Source organism: Triticum aestivum, chromosome 6A (assembly GCF_018294505.1).
Source record: "Triticum aestivum cultivar Chinese Spring chromosome 6A, IWGSC CS RefSeq v2.1, whole genome shotgun sequence".
Lineage (NCBI taxonomy): Eukaryota > Viridiplantae > Streptophyta > Magnoliopsida > Poales > Poaceae > Triticum > Triticum aestivum.
The window spans coordinates 121,759,982-121,769,841 of NC_057809.1; positions in this window are offsets into that span (position 1 = coordinate 121,759,982).

A 9,860-nucleotide genomic window follows, 5' to 3' on the forward strand; every position below is an offset into this window, starting at 1 on the left:
CCACCCCTCGCTCCCCCGACTAGCTCAGAAGCTCCGCCACAACCCCCTCTTCCTCCCCACCGCTCCACAGCTCCCCGGAAGCCCTGCATCGCCGCCACGTCGCCGTTCCCCTCTTCGGACTCCGACCATCGTCGCCGTCGAATTCGTCGTCTCCAACGCGTCCCCGAGCCCGCTTCGACGCCCACTGCAACCGCGGTGAGCTACGCCACCGTTTTCCCCTCTTCTCCCCCTCGTTCCCCCACCGTAGCCTCCTCCCCACCACGGCCGAACCTCCGCCGTCGCCGAGCTCGCCGTCGACGCAGCTCCGGTGACCATTTGGTCACCCCGGCGAGTCCAACGAGTTCGCAAGACCCCGTAGAGCATCCCTAGCGCCTCGCTTCGCTCGACTTCGAGCTCCAACCCCGTTCCCGTGCACGACCGAACCCCAGCGGCCGCAGCCGAGCTCGCCGCCGTCGACTCCGGCCACCCCGACCCCAACGAACTCCGCCAAGAGCTGCGGGTTGTCCTCAGCTCCACTCCGGTGGTCTCCGCGGTCCATTTGGTGGCCGAAATGGCCAAAACCACTTCCGCCGCCGCGTCGGGCTCGCCGGCAACTAAACGCCGGCAGCCGACTTTGACTTTGACCACGGGTGGGCCCTGGTTGACTCCCCTGAGTCAATGACAGGTGGGGCCCAGCCCTGTTAATTAAACAGGATTAGTTTTAATTAGATTTTAATTAAAATAATCACCCTGACATGCGGGACCCACTGTCAGGTTTGACCCAGACCTATTCCGTTGACCTGCTGACGTCACACTGACGTCAGGCTGACGCAGTAATTGATTTTCTGGATTTAAATTAAATCAGGAAATTCCAGAATATTATTTAAACTTCAAAAATTCATAACTTTTATTCTGTAACTCCAAATTGGACAAATTATATATGAAAAATGATCAGAAAAATCCAATCTATCCATCTGTACTATTTTCATGCATGATCAAACAAGTTAAATTGATGTTTTAAGCAGAACAAGAAAAGGCACTTTAAAAGGCCATATTTGAATTTGGAATTTGAATCTTTGATTCAAATTTGTTCAAACCCCTCTGGCTTTAGTTGCATTAGCCCAACACACTCATATTGCCATGTTTCATGCATGCATCATATTGTTGCACATTGTTTGGTGATGCTTGTGTATCACTGTCCTTTGCGACAGGTTCTGTCCCCGAGGAGTACCGTGATTACCCTAACGAAGAACCGTATCCGTGCATCGAACCATCAGGCAAGCAACCAACCATTTGATCATATCGATACAACCCCATGTTCTCGCCCCTGCTCTCTTTTACTGCATTAAGACAACGCGATTCAAACTGCTGTGTGCTACGGTAGTTGAACCCATTTCCTCTGCATGACCTGTCATTGCCACAGTAACTAGATGAAACCCACTAGCATGTGTAGGAATTGATTGAGCCATATGTATGTGTTGTTCCTACCTTGCTATGCCTGCTATGCTTAGAGTCGTGTCAGGTCTGGTTCATCTGGGTGATGGGCTCGAGTGAAATGATTATGTCGGTAATGAGAGTGGTGTGGTGAACACGATTTGGTAAAGGTATCGATGAGAGGCCATGTAGGAGTACATGGTGGGTTGTTTCATTGAAGCCGACCTTAAGCACTGAGATCTGTATGTGTGATTTAAGAATCAGCTACTACCATACATTGGGCCCTGAAATATGACCCCGCTCGACTTCTTATTCACCCTAGCTCTCTGTCCAGGAGTTGCAAGTAGTTTCTGGTGTTTGTAGCCTACTGGAGGCCGTGGACAGCGCTGACCGTAGGGGTGGGCTGTGATGCGGTAGGTACGTGGCACGGTGTACCGAATACCCGTTAGGTATCTCGGGAACCCTGTTCACATCGTTCGGGGCCGTATGGGAAACCTCGGCCGGACTCCCTGCGGATGGAACCTGAATAGGCAATAAACCTGGACTAGAGACTTAAGTGTTTAGGTAGGTCGTGGTCTACACCCACGTCGGTTTTCGCTTGAAGTCTGCCGAGCACATGTCGTGTGCAGACGCTAAGTGGTGGAAACATGTATGAAGAAGTACACCCCTGCAGGGTTAACATGATCTATTCGAATAGCCGCGTCCGCGGTAAAGGACTACTTGGTTGCCTATACAGTTCATAGACAAGTAAATGGAAACTACTAAAAGCCTCAAGATAAGTGTGAGTGCCGAGGATGGCCCTTCCGTAGGAAGACGGAGGTGGATCCTCGGTAGTGTATTGAAGTGGTGAGTAGTGGACTCGTGTGCGCAAAACCATTTCAAGTTGGAGTATCGTAGGATAGCCTAGCCAAGAGTCAAAGCTGGCTTGCTGCAATAACTCCACCAACCCTTCTTGATACTATGCATGTATGTAGGATCTGATGTAAGTCTTGCTGAGTACCTTTGTACTCATGTTGCTATAATCTACATTTTTACAGAAGACGCTGCAACCCCTTCTGATGGGTTCTATGTAGACGTTGACATCAACGAGTAGGCTAAAGACCCAGGTGGTGACCCTGAGCTTGTGATGGACCACGTAGTATAGCTAGGCTTTCCAAGCCTCTTTTATTTTTACTAGTTGTCTGTACTCAGACAAGTTACTTCCGCTGCTGGCTTGTATGACTGTATGACTTGTATGTTGGGTCGTGAGACCCATACCTTTGTGTATGTTATGTATGGCTCCCTGAGCCTTAAATAAAGTACTTGTGTCATAGAGTCATGTTGTGATGCTTCGTTGTATTTGCACATATCAAGCATATTGTGTGTATGATTGAAATGCTTGGTATGTGTGGGATCTGACTATCTAGTTGTTTATCTTTAGTAGCCTCTCTTACCGGGAAATGTCTCCTAGTGTTACCGCTGAGCCATGGTAGCTTGCTACTGCTCTGGAACACTTAGGCTGGCCGGCATGTGTCCTTCTTCGTTCCTGTGTCTGTCCCTTCGGGGAAATGTCACGCTTTGAGTACCGGAGTCCTGTTAGCCCGCTACAGCCCGGTTTACCGGAGTCCTGCTAGCCCAGTGCTACAGCCCGGACCCACTTGCTGATGACCGACACGTTCGAAGCTAGGTCATGGATGCCTGTCCCTGTAAGTCTGTGCCACTTTGGGTTTACGACTAGTCATGTCAGCCCGGGCTCCTTATCATATGGATGCTAGCGACACTATCATATACGTGAGCCAAAAGGCGCAAACGGTCCCGGGAAAAGGTAAGACGACACCCGTGGGGATACCGTGCGTGAGGCCGCAAAGTGATATGAGGTGTTACCAGCTAGATCGATGTGACATCGAGTCGGGGTCCTAACAGCGTTGGCATCAGAGCCGGACTGCCTGTAGGTTCTCCAAGCCAAACTGGTCGATGTTGAGTCTAGAAATTCTTTAGTTATATGTAGGGGAATTGTTTGTGGGTTGGAACGTAAGGTTCTTTTTACTCCTTTGTCTTATGACTTTCTGATCTGAGTCAGTCCATTCTTCCACCGGGGGTTAAGGAATTAGGATCTGTTCTCCCTATCAGGATCACGAGTTACTAATCAGTAGTACCTTATAAGTTTGATGGATACAAGCCTAGTTCAGTTCTACTACCACATTATGTTGCCAGAATGGTTTCAGAACTTTGATATGATGATGTTGAGTGTGTACGAAATCCTTTGTAAAATGTCTCAAAATCCTTCTTGAGCATTTACAGCTGTTATGCTGCCGAAATTTTGCTAGAAATTCTAATGCCCTTGCATTATGATTGTGCTTTCAGATGGCCACTCGCGACCTCAATCAAGTGGTTCGCCTGACTCGATGCCTAGATGTACCCGGCCATACTGCTAAGTTGGTCAGGGTAATGACTGAGGCTGGATACCGCTGGTATCCTGAGTACACGGTCGAAGAGCAATTCCGAGATTTTAATCAAAGCCAGTATCTCTGCACTGTCAGGATATTTCCATCTTATCCTGGATCCACCGAGCCTCTTCACTGCTCTTATGGACTCGGGATTACTATTGAGATGGCTGTGCAGGACGCCGCCTACTCTATGATGACCATTATGCGAGTCAGATCTGGTTTATTTCGGGACTCTGGCTTCCGGTATATGCCAGGATCACTTCCGGGAGCACAAGGGTATCTCCAGGCTATCTATGCTGACTCCACTCAGGAGGATTCACGGACTCGCACCACTGCTGAGATGCTCGAGGATAAGGACCGTGAAAATCGGGCCTTAAGGTTAGAGCTCTTCAATACCCGTGCTGACCACTGGGCCACTTTGACTCGGTTCGCACCGGCGGTGCAAGCTGGATATTCAGATATGCGCGATCTCTATCCTGTGAGATCTGCTCTGCCAGACGTGATGGTTTGGCGTGATGTAGGAGGCATCACCCCACCTCACGGTCCCCGCAGGCCACCGTTTGTTGGTCCATGACCTCATCCTAGCCCCTATGGTCCACAAGCTCCGCGAGATCGTCTGTTTCCGGATGAACATGTTGAGCTTCCAGGCTATGGAGGTGACTTCTACGAGGACTACTACGGATCGGTCTGAGTTAGTGGTAGTGTCACTAGTTCGCACTAGCTGTGTCGTCTATCGTCCTGCGTGACTCGTGGGATATGATCTAGTTTGTACTCTTTCCGGAGGTGTAGAAAAATAATGTATAGGAGCTTGGAATGCCTCCGATGAGATGTAATCCTCTTTTCACCGTATTAGTACTTTGTTTGGTCTTGTACTAAACCCTGTATGGTGTGTATGACGATGGAATAAAAGAAGCAGTTTCTGTATCTGCCATGTCATACGGATGATCATCTTGCATTCCGAGTTATTCCTTACATTATGTATCCTATGTCGGAATTTTACCATCCTGACTAAATCATTGTCTTGTTTACCTAGGATGGTCAACACGCGCGCTAACCCTGCTTCCCAAGAGCAGGCCGAAGGCAGTGAAGCCAGGGATGCAAATCTGCCTCATCCTCCTTCACTAGCCGAGGTTATGATGGAAGCTGAGAGAAACAACCGGGAGACAAACCGTTTGTTGGAGCGTATTGAACAGAATACAGCACACCATTAGAGGGCTAACGTGGTGTCACTCAGTGATTTTATCAAATTGCATCCACCCACGTTCCACCACTCCGTCGAGCCTCTCGACGCTGATGATTGGCTTCGCAGTATCTCTCACAAACTGCGTTCCACACTGGTAGCGGAGGCTGACAAGGTCACCTTTGCTGCATATCATCTTGAAGGCCCCGCCAGTCTATGGTGGGAGAATTATGGAGCTATGCGCCCAGCGGGCCATGTCACAACTTGGGCTGAGTTCAGCGAGGCTTTCCGTGAACATCACATTCCGGAGGGTCTCATGGACCGTAAACGTGAAGAATTTTGCAGTTTCACCCAAGGCCGACTTTCTGTGGATGCCTATAGCAGAGAGTTTGGTAATCTCGCCCGATATGCAACTGAGGAAGTGTCTACTGACGCCAAGAAGCAAGCAAGGTTCCGTAAGGGCCTTAGTCCTGAGCTTCGCCGCGACCTCCGTCTGCATGAGTGCACATCTTTTTCGAAACTTGTCAACAAAGCCATCAGTGCTGAAACTGGTCAGACTGACTATGATGCAACACGCAAGCATGGCCGTGACATGGGTTCCTCATCCGGTGCTGGTCCTCAGAAGCGCCGCGTGTGGGTGCCCAACACCGCCCTGCCACCCAGGTTCACACCGAGGCCATCTTTCCAGGCGCCTCGCCCCGTTCAACAGTCTGCACCGACCAAGCCCTATGGGGGTCCAACCAATAATGCCCCTCCACGTACCAGTTCCGTGACCTGTTTCAAGTGTGGGGAATCTGGCCACTATATGCGTGAGTGTCCCCAGACCAACCCCAATCAATCTGCTAAAGCTGTTGGCCGTGGCAAGCCGACAGGGAAAGTGTTCCACGCCAAGCCGGTCACCGCTTCACGTGGCCATGTCAACTGTATCTCTGCCGAAGAAGCTCAAGAGGATCCCAACGTCGTTCTCGGTACGCTTCTTGTTAATTGCCACCCGGCATCTGTTCTTTTCGATACAGGAGCCTCTCATTCTTTTATATCTGAAAACTATGCTCGCTTGCATAACGTCGCATTCGGTGATATGCCAACCTCTATGGTAATTCAAACCCCGGGATCCAAATGGCAAACTTCTAGAGTAAGCCATGGAAATGAAATCCAAGTCGACAGGCTTGTTTTCCTCGCATCTTTGATAGCCCTTAAATCTTCAGATATTAATATCATTTTGGGTATGGACTGGATGTCAGCTCATCAAGCCAAAATTGATTGCTTCTCCAGGACTGTTCAACTCACCCATCCTTCGGGGAAGATAGTCAATGTTTTGACCCGAATAGCCAAGCGACAACTATATTCTCTTAACGCCAGCCCTCTGCCAGACCTTGAGGACGTTCCGGTAGTCCGTGACTTCCCGGATGTTTTTCCAGAGGAATTGCCAGGTGTTCCACCTGACAGGGATGTTGAGTTCGTAATCGACGTCATCCCCGGAACCGTTCCGATTGCTAGAAGACCCTATAAGATGGCACCCCTAGAACTAGCCGAGCTTAAGAAGCAACTCGATGAATCCTTGAAAAAGGGTTTCATCCGCCCTAGCTCATCTCCGTGGGCTTGCCCCGTCCTGTTTGTCAAGAAGAAGGATGGTACGGACCGGATGGTTGTAGATTACCGACCTGTCAATTTGGTCACAATCAAAAACAAATATCCACTTCCCAGGATCAACGATCTGTATGATCAGCTCGCTGGATCCTCAGTCTTCTCCAAGATGGATTTGAGGTTGGGCTACCATCAAATCAAAATCAGAAACGGGGACATTCCTAAAACGGCCTTTGTTACTCGTTATGGCCAATACGAGTACACCGTCATGTCCTTCGGATTAACCAACGCTCCAGCCACCTTTTCTCGGTTAATGAACTCAATCTTCATGGAGTATTTGGATAAATTCGTCGTAGTTTATCTCGATGATATACTCATCTACTCCAAGAACGAGGAAGAACATGCCGAACATCTAAGGCTAGTGTTGAAGAAACTTCGAGAGCATCGCCTTTATGCCAAATTTTCAAAATGTGAATTCTGGTTGTCAGAAGTGACCTATCTGGGTCATGTAATATCTGGTAAAGGTATTGCTGTTAACCCTGAGCGAGTTCAAGCCGTCCTTGATTGGACTCCACCCGAATCGGTCAAGCAAGTTCGGAGTTTTCTAGGCTTAGCGAGCTATTGCCGTCGCTTTGTCGAGAACTTTTCCAAAGTTGCTGAACCTCTAACCGAACTCCTCAAGAAAGATAAGAAGTTCGAATGGACTCCACAATGTGAGCACAGCTTTCAGGAACTGAAAAGACGCGTGACCTCTGCTCCCGTACTGGTACCGCCAGACTTCTCCAAGGACTTTGTTATCTACTGCGACGCCTCGCGACAAGGACTAGGTTGCATTCTTATGCAAGATCGACACGTAATTGCTTACGGTTCACGGCAATTGCACCCACATGAGGAGAATTATCCTACTCATGATCTAGAGCTTGCAGCCGTAGTCTATGCACTTAAGACCTGGCGACATTACCTCCTCGGTAATCGTTGCGAGATATTCACTGATCACCAAAGCCTGAAGTACATCTTCACCCAACCGGATCTGAATCTCAGGCAAAGACGTTGGGTTGAGTTGATCACAGACTTCGACTTAGGAATAACCTACACCCCAGGGAAAGCCAACGTCATGGCTGATGCGCTAAGTCGTAAATCTTATTGTAACAACCTGATGTTACAACAAAGTCAACCGCTTCTCCATGAGGAATTTCGGAAGCTTAACCTTCACATTGTACCTCAAGGTTTTCTTTCCACCTTGGTAGCAAAACCTACTCTTACGGATCAAATCATCGCTGCCCAAAAGCGAGATAAGGGAATATCTAAAATCAAAGAGAACATTGCTAGCGGAGGTGCTAGTTGTTTCTCCACAAATGATCGTGGTGTTGTGTACTTTGAGAACCGCCTAGTGGTTCCCAAGAACCAGCATCTACGGCAGTTGATCCTTAAGGAGGCTCATGAATCTCCTCTCACCATTCATCCCGGTAGCACTAAAATGTATCAGGACCTACGCCAGAGGTTCTGGTGGACTAGGAAGAGAGAAATTGCTCAGTATATTGCTAATTGCGACGTTTGTCGTCGTGTAAAAGCAGAGCATCAACGGCCTGCTGGCACCCTTCAACCCTTAGCTATTCCTGAATGGAAATGGGATAAAATTGGTATGGATTTCATTACCGGTTTTCCCAGGACCAAGAGAGGGAATAATGCTATTTTCGTCGTGGTCGATCGTCTTTCCAAGGTAGCTCATTTCTTACCCGTTCGTGAGAGTATAACCGCTAGTCAGCTGGCAGATCTGTACATCTCCCGAATAGTGTCTCTCCATGGTGTTCCTTTGGAAATTAACTCGGATCGAGGAAGTCTTTTCACCTCTCGATTTTGGGAAAGTTTCCAAAATGCTATGGGAACCCGTCTCTCCTTTAGCACCGCCTTCCACCCTCAGTCGAGTGGTCAAGTGGAACGCGTCAACCAAATTCTAGAAGACATGCTTCGAGCCTCCGTTATCTCTTTCGGAATGGACTGGGAGAAGTGCCTTCCATTTGCCGAATTCGCTTACAACAACAGCTATCAATCTAGCTTGGGTAAAGCCCCTTTTGAAGTTCTCTATGGACGACGATGTCGAACACCCCTTAAGTGGTCAGAGACCGGGGAAAGACAATTCTTTGGCCCGGATATGATTCAGGAAGCAGAAGAACAAGTTCGTATCGTTCGTGAAAAGTTGAAAACAGCCCAATCTCGTCAAAAGAGTCAATATGACCGAAAACATAAGGCTATGACCTTCGAGGTTGACGAGAAGGCTTATCTTCGGGTCACCCCTCTGAAGGGAACCCATCGTTTCGGTATCAAAGGCAAATTGGCTCCTCGTTACATTGGACCTTTTCGCATTCTTGCCAAACGAGGAGAAGTTGCCTACCAGTTGGAACTACCTCCGCACCTCTCCAGAGTTCACGATGTCTTCCACGTTTCTCAACTCAGGCGTTGCTTTTCGGATCCTATCCGTGGAGTGGACCACGAAACGCTTGATCTCCAAGATAATCTTACATATCGAGAGTACCCCATTCGTATCCTCGATCAAGCCGAATGTACCACGCGACGCCAGAATATCAAGTTTCTCAAAGTTCAATGGTCGCACCATGCTGAGGATGAAGCAACTTGGGAAAGGGAGGATCGTCTTCGACTCGAGTATCCCGCCTTCTTCCCGGAGGAACCCAAATCTCGGGATGAGATTCTTTTGAGTGGGGGTGAGTTGTCACATCCTAGCTAGTCAGGCATTAGAGTGTTGCATCATGTTTACTCTTCATCAGAAACTTGAAATGGGGATCTGTGAAACCCTCAGAATCATTTTGAAAATGACCCAAATAAAAATTTCTCCAAAAGGGTCCAAGAAAATGCTCATGTTGCTCTCTGAAAATATTGGACAGAGATAAAAATCAAACCAATATTTTTAGTGGCTCATGGACATTTATTTTGGGCATTTGGAATTAATGCATAAATATTTGCATTGGAAATATATTAATTATATATATTAATATATGCCCAAATATTATGCCAATTATAAAAGAGCTCTGGAATAATATATATAGCTCCTGCAAAAATTGGCATAAGTTAAATAAATGATTTAATATATTATTTAAATCAAAACAAATGTCAGAAATTAAAAAAACAGAAAATTTATAACAGGAGGAGCTTACCTGGGCTCCTCCACTGTGCGGCCCAGCCAGCTGGCTGGCCCAGCCAGCAGCCGGCCCAGCCCACCTCCCTCCTCTGTCGTCTTCGTC